The sequence below is a fragment of the Mesocricetus auratus genome, unplaced genomic scaffold (genome assembly GCF_017639785.1).
Source record: "Mesocricetus auratus isolate SY011 unplaced genomic scaffold, BCM_Maur_2.0 contig_5443_pilon_obj, whole genome shotgun sequence".
NCBI lineage: Eukaryota > Metazoa > Chordata > Mammalia > Rodentia > Cricetidae > Mesocricetus > Mesocricetus auratus.
In genome coordinates, this window is record NW_024435127.1 from 1,074 (window position 1) to 15,198 (window position 14,125).

General features: G+C 43.1%; 1 pseudogene; it reads right to left on the bottom strand.

Moving 5' to 3' along the window:
• Positions 1 to 550: 550 nt before the first annotated feature.
• Positions 551 to 4,783, bottom strand: LOC121138691 (annotated as a pseudogene).
• Positions 4,784 to 14,125: the final 9,342 nt, after the last annotated feature.

Here is a 14,125-nt window from a genome sequence, read left to right on the forward strand (position 1 = left end):
AGAGCCCAATTTTCAGTTTATTATCTATTGGAAACAACACTGCGAACTTATGAAGGCAATATGGCTTGGGACAATCAGGTTTTCTATTGACAACTGATAAACGGGAAAGCACGAACTAGCTGAGAGAGGATATGGATTTCCTGTAGTGCTTTAAGCTTCTGCTTCATTTGAAGAGGGTCGGAGGTTTGGAAAAGAGGAGAGAGAGGATGGAGAGAAGATGATGAGAGGAAGGAAGGAAGGAAGGAAGGAAGGAAGGAAGGAAGGAAGAAGGAATGAAGAGCCTAATCACAGTGAAGTGTTACATAAAGTTGGGGAACGTTGGGGCTCACACATCCATACGGTTGTGAGAGTATTTGTTTATTTTCAAAAAATGTGTCCAGAAGAGTAAGGGGGTAGCACACAGAGGGTTGTTTAAACACGACAGAAAGGACAAATCTTGAGTGAGTGCTTATGTGAATGCTGGAAAAAATAAAGATAAATAAATGCACCTTGTAACCTCAGGATGACACCATCTGTGTTCAACCCCACACAGCTTTCCTGTCACAGGGCACTAAAGCTCAGTGTGCTTGTCCTGAGCCCTCTTTAGCTCCTGGATCTTCTGGGGCAGAGTCTTTGTCCAGAACTGCAGCCTTCTGGCTTTCAGGGCTCTGCCCACAGTAGGCTGGATGTCCAGATGTAGGTACTGCTCATCATGGACCATCTCAGGCCAGCAGGGTAGACCCTCACTGTTGGGGTTCCTGTGGATATGACACTAACAGGGAAGGACAAGGTTACTCTCATCCAAAGCCTGATATCTTGATTTGGGTCAGAGCATTAGATGAGTCAGCCAAGGGCCTGAAGTTAGAGAAGGACTGATCTTTTGTTACAGAATACAAGTGTTACTTATTAGTGTCTGGTCCATATGAAACACAGGAAGCTGTCTAGCTCTCTCTCTCTCTCTCTCTCTCTCTCTCTCTCTCTCTCTCTCTCTCTCTCTCTCTCTCTCTGTCTCTGTCTCTCTCTGAGAAAATCTAAAGAACAGTAGCAAAATACTGTGACTCATCCACCAGGTTTCTGTGGGATGAGCAGTAATGTAAAGCTCTAAAGTATCTAAGTGTGCCCAGGGTTGGAGAAGACAGTGGTGTAATTAAGGACCATGCATGCTAATGAGGTACACGTACATGGGAGCCCTGGATGGAGACAAAAGCATATGAGTGTGAGGGAGGGACATATTCTCACCCATGTCTTGCAAACTTGGCCCAGTACTTCATCATTCTCCTGTTAAGTATCTCCTCCTCCTCCTCCTCAGTGAAGTCAGCTGCAGACAGAAGGAGACAAGGGTCCAAGTCTTACGCACATCATGCAGGTGCAACTCATGCTCTACTACAGCAACCACAGTCTGAACCTGATCCCTAGACCTGGTGTATACTCTCTTCCCTCAGCACTCAGAATCCAGCATCCATCCAAGCGGCTACTTGAATTCTCTCTGGTTCACTCTTACCCCAGTGTGTTCTCATTCCTTCTAGCACAAATTAGACAAGGGAGTCTCATATTCAAACCCTGGTAGAATTTTTGTTCACTAGTTTGTTTGCTTTTTATTTTGTTTTATTTTTCAACTAAGAAATGGTGAACACTTGATCCCATCTCTCTGAGAGCCTTGGCTTTCTCAACTGGACGGAGAGCTCAGTAATCCCTCAGGACCTCATCTGAGGCTCCAATCAGCTCAAAGATAACAAGGGGATTTGTGTTTCATGTCCCAAAGGTGGGATCCAATGATCAAGGGATAGTGCTCACCATGGACAGCCCTCACATGGAATGGCCTGACATGCTTGAGAGAATTTGGCTGGTGCTAGAACTCATATAGAAGTAGATGGGAGCATGGGAACCTGAAAGTGAGTACGCATGTTGACATAATGATTTCTAACATGGAGCTTTTCTGCCTAACCTTTGGTGACAAGAAACCTTGCTCCAAAGTTGTCTGGAATCACAGTTGACTGGTAAGCGCCAGACTGAAAAAGTGACTATGGGAAGCCTTTTGTTAAACAGTAATCCTGGCATTCCCAGAGGAGCAGTTTTGGCAAACACCAAGTGTAGCATAGCTGCCATGTCTTGCTCTGGACCTGCATAAGATGCCATTCGTTTACTCTGGATGTAAGGATTTACTGAGCTAAGTGTCTTCAGATGCCTAATGATGACATGGGTCAGGACTGGAAACTACACAGCTCATCTTGGATCCACAGCTCTGAGCTCCCCTCTTCCCTAGGCCTTGTCAAATAAGTACTCACGCTGAAAATTTGCTACTTGGAGTGGAGGGATCACAAGCATGAAGTCCCCCATTGTTCCTGATCTGTGCTTGGAGAGTCAGGAGGTCCTTAATGTCCCCCATGTGCTCTTCCATTAGCAGGTCACTACATTCAGGAGGCAGCATCCACACCAGGAAAGATCAGAAGAGTGAAGTAGGGCAGGTACTTGGACAGGTAGACAGCAGCCTCCTAATAAGGAATGTGGCCAGGGGTGAGACAGAGCATAGAGGGTGGTTCAGGATTAGTGTGAGGCCACACACAAACACACACATATACTAGCCTTTATTTCTGCGTGTGGAATTTTGAGAATAATATGTAGGAACCCCTTTTATCAGTACAGGAACCAAGGTCTCTCACCATCTGTGCTGCTCTGTTTTTCAGAACAGCTGGCAGGGTCTCTCTGGTTACGTTCTTTATGACACGATCAAGGCCCATGTACTGGGAAGTAGAGGACAGTCTTAAGTATAGGATGGGTTGGATGTAGATCAAAGTATCACTAAGTTCCCACTACCCAACATTTGATTTTAGGCTCCCAGGGCCTTAGAACTGTCTCACCAAGGGTATTCCCCAGCCACACTCATCACTGTCTATACCAATGATGCTGGGGACAGGGTAAAAATTTACAGAGGCTAAAAGATCCAGAGGGTGCCTACGTAGGAATGACCTATCCACCACAGTAAAGATCATAGTGAAGACATGGGGCATTACATGTCAATTCTGAAGACCAGTCATATAAATATTGTGATGGCCACTGCATATCCACACTATTTTCCCATTTCCTAACTTGTCTCAGAATGCTATGCTAACTGCAGAAGAAACTGGACATCAACATTAGGATACCTAACCACGGAGACAAGTTAACTGGCTCATGTAGCAAGTTCTGGCAATCCCTCATCCTGGTGATCAGGTCCACCAAGTCACACAATTCTGGTTGACAATCAGAATCTCTTCTTCAGTCTTGTCTTGTAGGTAGTGTACCAGGGCTTCTGAGTTCTTCTCCTCACATTCTGATAGGTTGGCTACTGTCTATAAATGGAATAGGCAATGTTTGGTTCACTGCTCCAATGAAGGAGCAGAGTTTCCTTGATTGATGTTATTGTCCCTAAATATAAGATTCCTACCTTTTTTGTATATGTATGAAAAGACTTAAGTGGAATTATTCACACACACACACACACACACACACACACACACACACACACACACACACACACACTGCTCAAAGGTGACAGGTGGGAAAGTACTCTTCTAGATGAATATTTGTTTTCTTGCTGTTGTTTTATTTGTTTTATTGTGTGTGGTGTTTATGAGTGACCATAACTGTGTTGTATAATATTTTGACTGTAATGGTCAGAGAAATCCTATAGGTGTCACTAGTCACCTTATCTTTTGTTTGCATTTGTCTACACCAGTTTAACTAGACTACAACCTTCCAACAATTCTATTCTGTCTGCTTCTCATCTCACCATAGGGCACTGGGTTCACTGACACATATCACCACATCTAGCCTTATGTGTGCTCTGGGTATTTGAACTTGGGGCCTTATACTTGCACAGTGAATATTTTTATGAGTTGACACTTTCCCTCAACCCATGTGTCCTGGTCAGATTTTTTTTTTGTCAACTTGACACAAGCCAGGGTATTTTGAAAGAGTAACTTCAACTGAGAAAATTCCTTATCATATTGGCCCATAGGAAGTCCAGGTATTTTTTGTTTTAAGTGACTGATGCAGAAGAGCTCATATCACAGTGGGCAGTGCCACCCATAGGCAAGTGTCCAGGGGTATATAAGAAAGCAAACTGAGGAAGCCTTGGGTAACAAGGGAGTAATCAGTGCCCCCTCGATGGCCGCTTATTCAGTTCTGGCCCCCAGGGACTTGCTTGAGTACTTACTCTGACATTTCTTCAAGATGGAGTATAAACTGGAAGCTGAAATAAACAGACATAAGAAGCAAACTAGGAAAACATGAGTATGTGTTTTTGCCAAGGATGGAAAGCACTGGTACAGCTTTTCTGTCATAACATACTCAGCAGACACAAAGTAAAGAGGATGGGTTCTAAATTTTATGCCTCTAATAAATCACAGGAAAGAAGCTATTCCCATGACCATTTTTCCCCCACTTAACAGAATATCAAGGTATCAAAGTCAAGGACTGAAGCAGTCAAGTAGGGGCTTGTACTGTTGAGGATGCTCACAGTGTAGACTACCTCAGATGTGTCAGAGATGTGTTCAGGTAGCAGGGACACTCCACTCTGCATAATGGCTCCATTGAGAAGTTCTTTGGACATGGGGACAACAAGTGAAGACATACTTCTTCTACTTGATGAGGTACCCAAAATAGTGACCCATTTAAGGTTGCTTCCAAAGTATGTAATATTCAGCTGGACCAAGCGTAGGGCAGCCGCTTGGTCCAGGTAGCCCCAGTTGGCTCTGGCATGCTTGTCTCCAATGCTGCGAAGTGGTAGGGACAGGAACCACAGGTTTGTCCATGTTCTACTCATCTGCTATTGTCCAGCCCAGTCCCAGGATTTCCTGAAGAAGCCAAGGATATCCAAGCGATACTGGATAGTAAACATTACTATATCCTCAGTAAATCTCAGTTTGGATCCATCATTCATCGAGTCCTTTCCCAAAACCAGTGCACCACCATGGAACCATACCATCACCTAGAGAAAGCAAGAGAGATGCCAGGAGGCCCATACCGAGCCCAAGGTCAATAGGACTGCCTGTTAGATTAACAACTGCTTTGTCTCTGTGCAGGTTGACTTATATACAGATCTCCTCAGGATTTCTGGACATGATGGACAGATGGGGTACGATAGGCATATAAACATATTTCCCTTCACACTTCCCCAACATGAACTCTCTGCATGGATTAATGGCTCTAGATCACAGGTAATACCATTATCCCTCTTAGACTCATCAAAATATAGCCAATAGGAACATCTCCCTGTATGTCTTTCCTGATTATCGCTCAGAAGGGACATCAGATCCCATGGGAACAACACAGAATATGCAGCCAGAAATTTTTATTATGACATTATAGAACTCTTGAGTAACTTCCTGGAAGTTTTCCTGGTTCAAGTTGATAGAAGAATTCTTGGTTTAATAAAAGACCTAGAGCCTCTTACCTCTCAGAGCCCTAGTGCTCTGAGTCACTCACCCAGGTAGGGCAAAGCACAGTGGTCCTACAGGTGTCTTGGCAAAGGGAATTCCCCGGAGAAAAGTTCCGGACATCTTACTTCTCTGGTGGACTACATCGCGACTCCCTGTGTTTCTCCTACCCAGAGTCCTCCTGGACTCCTAGGTCCACCTATCTTGCTTCACTATTGGCCAACAGTGCTTTATTGACATATACATAGGACTTCCCCCATCAGACAAGGTTTCTTCTCACTTGTCCTGTGTGTGTGTGTGTGTGTGTGTGTGTGTGTGTGTGTGTGTGTGTGTGTGTGTGCCTGGTTGGGCTGAGCCCTGCCCTCTAAGTGGAGAGATGACATCACTTGTGACACTTGTGGATTCCTACCTCATCTATACCATGGTAATAGGAATGGTAACCTGGGCCCTTTCTGTGGGATGTTGAGATGAGGCCTTCTGGATTATTTAGGGTTGGAAACCTTGTCCATTGACCTGCTTGCAAATTGACAGGTCACTTCTCTAGTCAAGAAAATGACAGATTCAGAGCTACTTTGAATTGTTAATGTATTATTGTCATTATCTAAGGTCACAAGAAGTGATTCTTTCCTGTAATTTATCTACCCACAACTACACACAGATGAGGTAAAAGTCCCTCCAGCTCTTCTGTCCCTCCTCAGTGCATGCTAATCTTATATATCTCTGACCTGGCAAGTGCCATAGAGCCCACCCTGTGGACTTGGGTGGGGGCATTAGGGGGTAAACAATCAATACTTTCTTCTGTCATCTCCACCAGCTCCTCCCTCCTTGATTTTTCCCTCCTAATAGCTCTGCCTGAAACCCTGAAGAACTGGAACATCTCTGACCCTGGTCTCCTCTGTTCACTTAGACAGTCTCACCATGCACATGGAGGAGGAAAAGCAGGGGCCCACAGGCCACACCATACAGCCAGCCATGAAGTCAATCAGTTGGCATGGTTGAATTCCAGCCCTAATTTGTGCTGCTACAAGATGACTGTGTCACAACAAAAGAAAACAGAACAGATAGGCCTTTCCCAGGTAGGAGTTTATACCTTAGGGATGTAGGTGTGGATATTCAGCTGGTTGGGACAAAGTTCTTATTGCAGGATAAGGCAGACACCTTAGGGAGTCAATATTTGGCAGGCAGGGTAAAGACACCTCTGCACTTTCTGTTCCTTGCTTGGCCTCTTGGATAGATCTATCATGGCCTCTGAAGTCCTCCTGGAGTGCTAGGGTCCCTTCGTTGAACGTGGAGTCACCATAATGCAAAGGCAGGAGCTTATAGTGTGATCTTCAGTTGTAAGACTCCACTGGGCAGCCAAGATTCATGTAGTACTACATCCACCCTCAGGGTCTCTTCCCTTAAGGGTGATCTTAGGATATGAAGGTCCCCTTAGACATACACAGAGAACACACACACACACACACACACACACACACACACACACACACACACACACACACTGATATGGCATCATCTGTGCCAGCACAGACATTTGAGTTTCTGAGAGAAGCACAGCTGTGACCTGCATATAAACTGCTGGCCTGCTGTGGTGGGGACCAGGAAAGGAGGAGATGACAGAAAGTCACCCAGAGACCTAAGAAACATACATTCTCTAAGTCTGGGTGAAGATAAGTGTTTGGACATCATGAGTTTGTTAACTCTTCTTTACCTCAGAAAATGCCTGATTTGGATGCTGTTTTGTTTTTTGGTTTTTTGAGACATGGTTTCCCTGTATTGCTTTGGAGCCTGTCCTGGAACTCACTCTGTAGACCAGGATGGCTTCAAACTCACAGAGATCTGCGTGCCTGTGCCTCCTGAATATTGGGATTAAAGGTGTGTGCAACCAGTGCCAGCTTGTTTTGATTTTTGAGACCTAGTATTTTACATAGTCCAGACTGGCCTGCCATCTCACCTTCTCAGGTTCTGAGTTTACAAGTGTGTCACAAAACATGCAGCTAACATACATATTTTAAGTAATCCAGGGCATTGTCTTTAAGCCTCCCTCCTTTTGATGTCCCTGTGGATGACACAGGTCAGGATGAGACAGAAGAGGGCAGGTACACACTATCCCTCTTACAGTAGTTACCAATTCTGAGCCCAATAATTCAGACAAAGAATGCTCTAAACAGTAGCCAGAAGTGAGTCAGGCAGATCTTCCTGCATCGAGAACCCTGGTGACCCACAGCAGTGGTCACAGGTGAGGTGAGTTCAGTTCATCTGACTAGGAAGGCTCAGGAAGAGGTCAACAAAGTTTACACTATCAAGTTGTAGAGTCCCAGGAAGAGGTCAGGGGGTTCATATTAGGAGATTCTAAATTCTGCACACACACCCTGGACATGAAACCATTATGGATGAACTTCAGATAAGAGCCTGAGAGTTGCTGACAGCCTCAGAGCACACATGCCCTTTGCTCAGGAATCCAGTCTGCCCTTGCCCCACTCTGTGTGCATGGTGAAAGGACCATGCCCAGGGACCACTAGGGTTAACTCAGGTTTACAGGGTACCAGGAACTCCTGTATGCCTAATACTCTGTATCTTTTGAAGGATGCCAGGCCATTCATCTGTGACAAACTCAGAGATAACTGGCAGCATGAATGTTTTATATTATTATTATTATCCTAAAGTCCAGGAGCAGTTACAGCTCCAAACACACTGAGGGAAATGATCCATCTGCTCCTTTATTATCTATCCACTGACCTTCAGGTCCAGCACAACTCGGACCACCTATTACTGGGCTGGCTCCTCTGTATAGGTCAACTCCTCCAGTATCAGTGATGGTTTGCTTGGGGGAAGACTACTCTGTGGGCTTTGCTGGGGGTATTTGAAGTTGCTTCACTTCCTTCCACAATGTGGGTTCTGGGGTTGAACTCTGGCCACCAGCTTGGAGGCAGGCACCTTTACCTGCTGAGTCATTTCACAGGCTCTGGTAAGGGAATTTGGAGACATACTCATCTTATGATTTCTTCTGACATGTCTGTGAGTTACTCCATCTCTGTAGTCTCAGAATCTGACTCTGCAGAACATATCATTTTAATGTTCCCTTTGTTCCCTGAAAAGTCTCCCCTGTGAATCCTGCAGCAAAGGGAGATTAAGGATTGTAGGAGCCAGAACAGTCAAGGACACCATGAGAATACCCACAGAATCAACTACCTAGGCCCATAAGAACCCATAGAGGGTGAACCAAGGAATAGGAAGCCTACCTGGAACTTCCTAGGCCTTCTGCATATATGTGAGAATTCTGTAGTTTGATATTCTTGTGGGACTCCTAAGAGTGGGATCAGGGTCTGTCTCTGACTCTTTTGCAGACTTTTGGAACTCTACTCCTCATACTTGGTTACCTGGCCAAGTCTTCATACAAGACACATTTAGTCTTACTACAACTTGATATGCCATGTCTTGTTGACATCCATGAGAGGCCTGGCCTTTTCTGAATGCAAACACAGAAGAGGAGTGGGTTGTGGGGGAAATGGGGAAGGGATTGGGAGGAGATGAGGGATGAGAAAGTGAGGGAAGAATGTAAAATAAATGAATGAATTAATTTTTCTAAATCCTAAAAGTAGCTGGGGTTGGTGGTGCAAGCCTTTAACACCAGCACTGGGGAGGTAGAGGCAGGTGGATGACTGTAAGTTGGAGGCCAGCCTGGTCTACAGAGCGAGTTCCTGGACAGCCTCCAAAACAATATAGAGAAACCCTGTCTCAAAAAACCAAAAAAATTCCTAAAAGTAATAATAATAGTAACAGTATGATAATGATATTCCTAAAATAATTCTAATAACAATATATGCTAATGATAAATAATGCTCTGCATTAGGAGAAGGAGAAGCAAGAGCCCTAGGCCACAGCATTTAAACAGTTAATGTTAACCTGGTAAAGTGATGGACTCCCTGGCCAGAGTCTGTGCTACAAGGAGATACACTTTGTGTTGTTGACAGGAATGGAATACAGGAACCTATCTCAGACAGGAATTTGGATCCAAAGTAGAATTAAGTGGAGAGTTTGCTGCAATAAGGCAAGGTTATTGAACTAAACAGACATGGCAGAGGTTATAAGAGCCAGTGGGCAGCAGAAAGGGCAAAGCCAGGTATTCAATTCCTGCCTCACCTTTAGCCTTTGTGGTAAGCATAGCAGGGCTGTCCTTCTAGAATACCAGCAACCTCCCTTTAACCTGGAGTCACCAAGTTCACAGTCCTTTAAGTAACAAGCCCAGGACAGGTGTTGGGGTGGAGAGGAGGCTGCACAAAACTGTATCTGGAAATATCAGTAGGACTTCTCTAAGGGATGCGTGCTGAGGGTGTCACAGGTGGACAATGGGATGCAGCTCTGGGAAAGGTGACCTGGACAGAAGAGAACTGCATGAGCAAACCAGCCATCGTGAAAACTGCTCCCTGATTCCAGAACTTACAGTTTCCTGAGTCCACTTTCAGGGTCCCTCAACCATTGAAGTCATGATTTTAAGTATATGATACATATCACCCTCCTGCTCAAGCATAGCTGTTTCATTGAAACACACTCCAGACCTGCATATCTGAAGTACCTGTCCCCTACCCTCTCCATCTCCATATGGCCTTACTTATCATAGCCAGATCCTACAGACATCATGTTCACAGTCCTTTACCTACTCAACAAATGCTTAATGGAAACATTTTGTTTCTAGTGTCTGGGAGTAGCTTGGATTTCAGAGCCTATAATACATGTCTATGTGTAGGAATTTCAGAACCCCAAAGAGCCCTGGCAGGTTACATCCAAGAGTGCAGGATCAGGAGCAGCTCCCACCTAGCCCAGCCTGACTTTCTGGAGGGTGAGAAGTGGGGATCGATGTCAGACAAGGTGGTGTTGTGGGGTGCCATCTGAGGATTGGTCTTTGCTCCATTTTTCCAGTACCCAATGTCCTTGGGCACTCGCAGCCTGGCCCAGAAGAATTTTCCTTTCTCCTAGCACAGCACAGCCAGGGCTTCTCTTGTCTCCTCCAATCAGCAAGGTTGTTGTCACTTTCCTGTAGCCCCTCTAAGTACTCTAGTTCAGTTTTTGGTCTCAGACTTTCCTGGAAGATGTTCTGTCTACTCCTGAGTTTTCTGACACAGGGAATTGGTGCGTTGTGGGGCTGAGAGACGCCCTGAAGATGCTCCCATCTCTGGGTGAAGGCACCAGCTCCCCCATTTTCTGTGTGTCCTTATGCTTCTTTCAAAACTGGACTCCAGCTTCATGCTGAGGGCAAATTCTTCTGCCACTTACAGAACATCATTCAGAGTACATGCACTGATGATTTTCCAAGAGAAAACACTACTTGGTGTATTCCTGTATATATGGACTGGCTGTGGAAATTTCCATATACATAAATACTGAGCAGACAACAGCAACAAGAAAATAGTTCTTCTTCAGCCCCACCCCATCTCACCACTTGAAGTGCTAATGAATAGGTCCACACCTGCTTCTCATTTTGAGAAAGGACTTTGGCACAGAAATGGATGAACTGATTAATTGTTTTGAATGTCAATCAGAGGCAACATTAAATTGTAGATATAGTGAATGGGAACTGTTTTAGGTTTTAGCATCTTTATTAAGTGACTCAGAGCCTTTAGGTTTATCCTGAAATAAATAATAAATAAGCCTTTGGTGTAGGGATATATTATTTATGATTTATTAAAGCTTGGACGTTGTTTGTGTGATTACTGGAATTAGCACAATCCAGGTAGATTTGTCATCAAAGGACATCATCATCTTCTTGGAGACTTCAAAGGTCACTGACAGGAGTGTCCATAATTCACTGAAGAAAACATACAACATTTTAAATATTATATGTATCATATCTCTGAGAAATTACAGAACTGTAATTTATTAAGAACACCTGGGGAAACCAAACTTAGTTCCTAGTTACCTGCTTCAGATTCAAGCCTGAAATAATGTACAGGAAGCTATGTGAAGCTTATTTCTAGAATTAGTACTCTATATGGCTATTAATATCATGACAGAAAGCTTAAATATATACATATATAGTAATCATAAATTTTAGATAGTATTGATACCTTAAGAACACTTTTAAAGAATCAAATGTAACCAAAGGATGATAAAATTAAAGGCAATAGAAGAATGCCATATGTTTTATTTTCTTGAGTCCCATACCAACCAGATAGCTCTTCTGATATGAGACAGAGATTTTGGATTTTCCTTTAACAAACATGTGTGATTTTAGGGAAGGAGTGAGATATTATCCAACTGCAAAAGCGGCTTTAATTATTAATTGAATTGGGACTACAAAAGGACCATTTTTCTTATATGTCTGTAGAGAGCAGCCAAACAAACATTTGTGAAGACTTACAAATTTCTACCCTCTTGGAGGTGTGCTGTACCATTAGGGAAATTTGTTCCTCTTCTTGGGACATTTTCTCTTGATGATCTGCCCTTCTTTTACTGATGTCTCATTTGTCCTGTGGTCTTTAGATTCCATAATTGGATGTTTTTATTTTCCTGGGAAGACAAAAGAAAACCATGCCCCTGCCCTAAATCTGGGGAGTTCCATTGTTGGCATGTTATATTTTTGCAAGGCAAAATGTATTTTGTTAATAGAAAAAGTATTATCTTCTAATGTTTTTTCTTATCTGATCAAATAAAATGTATTTGTTAGTCTTTTAAGTTAGTGTATATTGAATGACCTTGATGTTTGGTGAACTATCATCTGTCCTAATCAAGAGATCTCTCCTGTTCCAATCTAATCTTTACAATCTTGGTAGTATCCATAACTTTTCTTCTCCTGTGGAAACAATAGCAAAACATCTTCCACAATGTAAACACATATCCTGGTTTCCATCCTGAGGTTAATTCACCTTTAAAGTGTACAGGCAGATTGAAATCAGCATGCCTTTCTACTTTCCAAAGTCTCTCTGGCTGTTGTTCCTTTCTCATTAGCATTAAAAATGTAGTTAATAAAGCACTGTATAATCTATCTCTGGGGGGTCTTCATTACCCCTTTCTGTTTATTAAGCATAACTTTTAACGTTCGAGTAGCTCTTTCTATAACTGATTGTCCTGTAGGATTACGTGGTATGCTTTTAATATGCTTTATATTGTAATATGCAAAAAACTGTTTCATTTTACTAGAGACATATGTTGGGGCATTGTCAATCTTAATTTGTACAGGTATTCTGATAATGGCTATAACTTCCAATAAATGTGTGATTACAGAATCTATCTTATAGTGCTTGAAGCAGTTGCCAATTAAAATCCTCAATGAGTATCTATGGTATAGTGTATATAAAGAGGATATTTGATGCTATAAGGAAAACAGTATATTTATTTACCGGAGAGAGAGAGAGAGAGAGTCGCACAAACCAGGAGTTAGAAGTATGGCTGGCTTCCAAGAGAAAAAAGGGAGCTTCCTTTTCCTTTCACTTCCTTTTATATCTACCTGTGTCAGTTTACATGTCCCTGCCCTCATGGCCGGATAGTCTTGTGGGGTTCACTCCTACAGTGTATATATTGCAATTTTCAAAACTCAGAAAAATGAAACACATCTGTTTGCCAAATTTCATTTCTTTGAGTACCATTGGGGTTACTTCCTGCAGGTAATGGAGTTTGATTATACAAAGAACAAGTTGGACATTCCTTGGCTTATTGCCAAGGCATAAAAAATATGTCTTTCAAGCTTTTGCTATTATGTACATAAAAAGAAAACTGTCCTAAAACCTGGGGCTCTCAGCTTGCTAAAGCCAGACGCCTGTGTAAACCATAAAGCCTCTTGCAGATTGCATCCAACTGTCTGGTTATTGAGCCCGAGACGTCACGAGGCATTCAGCCTGACAACTTCAGGTCTTTCATTTCTATTTCTGATTACTTGTGTTAGTTGAATAAATAACAAAGTTAATTTTGAATCACCTGGGACAAGTTCAGTGGTTTTAACATGCAAAACAACTTTCCGTGAGGTCCCTAAGAGAAACATACATATTTCTACCTAGAAGGGGAAACATACAAGATCTCCTGAGTAAATTGGGAGTGCAGAAGGGGAGAGCATAGGAGAGGGGAAGAGGGAAGGGAAGCAGAGAGGAGAACATGAGGGAATAGGGATGTCAAGCTGGAGTAAGAACAGAGATGGAGAGTAAGGAAACAAATATCATGATAGAGGGAACCATTTGGGATTATCAAGAAACCAGGCACTAGGGAAATCCCCAAGAATACACCAGGATGACGCCAGATAAAACTGTAAGCAATAATGGAGAGGGAACTGAACTGGCTTTCCCCTGTAATCAGACTGAAGACAACTCTTATTATCAAATCCTCATACAGGAACTGATGGAAGCAGAGTCAGAGATCCACCACTACACTTGGCCAAGCTCCTGGATTCAGTCAAAGGGAGGGAAGAGTGAAAATCTGAGCAAGGGGTCAAGACCATAATGGGGAAGCCCATAGAAAGAGCTTACTGACAGTCTGTTCTCTGAGGAGCAGATCTGGGTGGGGAAGCTTGGATAGGTGAGGAGAGGGAGGGAAACCTGGAATTGATATGTAAAATTAAAAACTAAAATAATTAAAACAACTTTCCGCATAGTCACTTTATATTTCTTGACTTCCACCTGTATTTTCTGATTATTTGCTTCACTATAACATGTAGGGGCTCCAGAATTGGCGTCCCTTGATCATGTGCTAGAGGCTCCAATTATTTCTTTTTATAAATCTATTTTGGGGATATTTATTGCTTA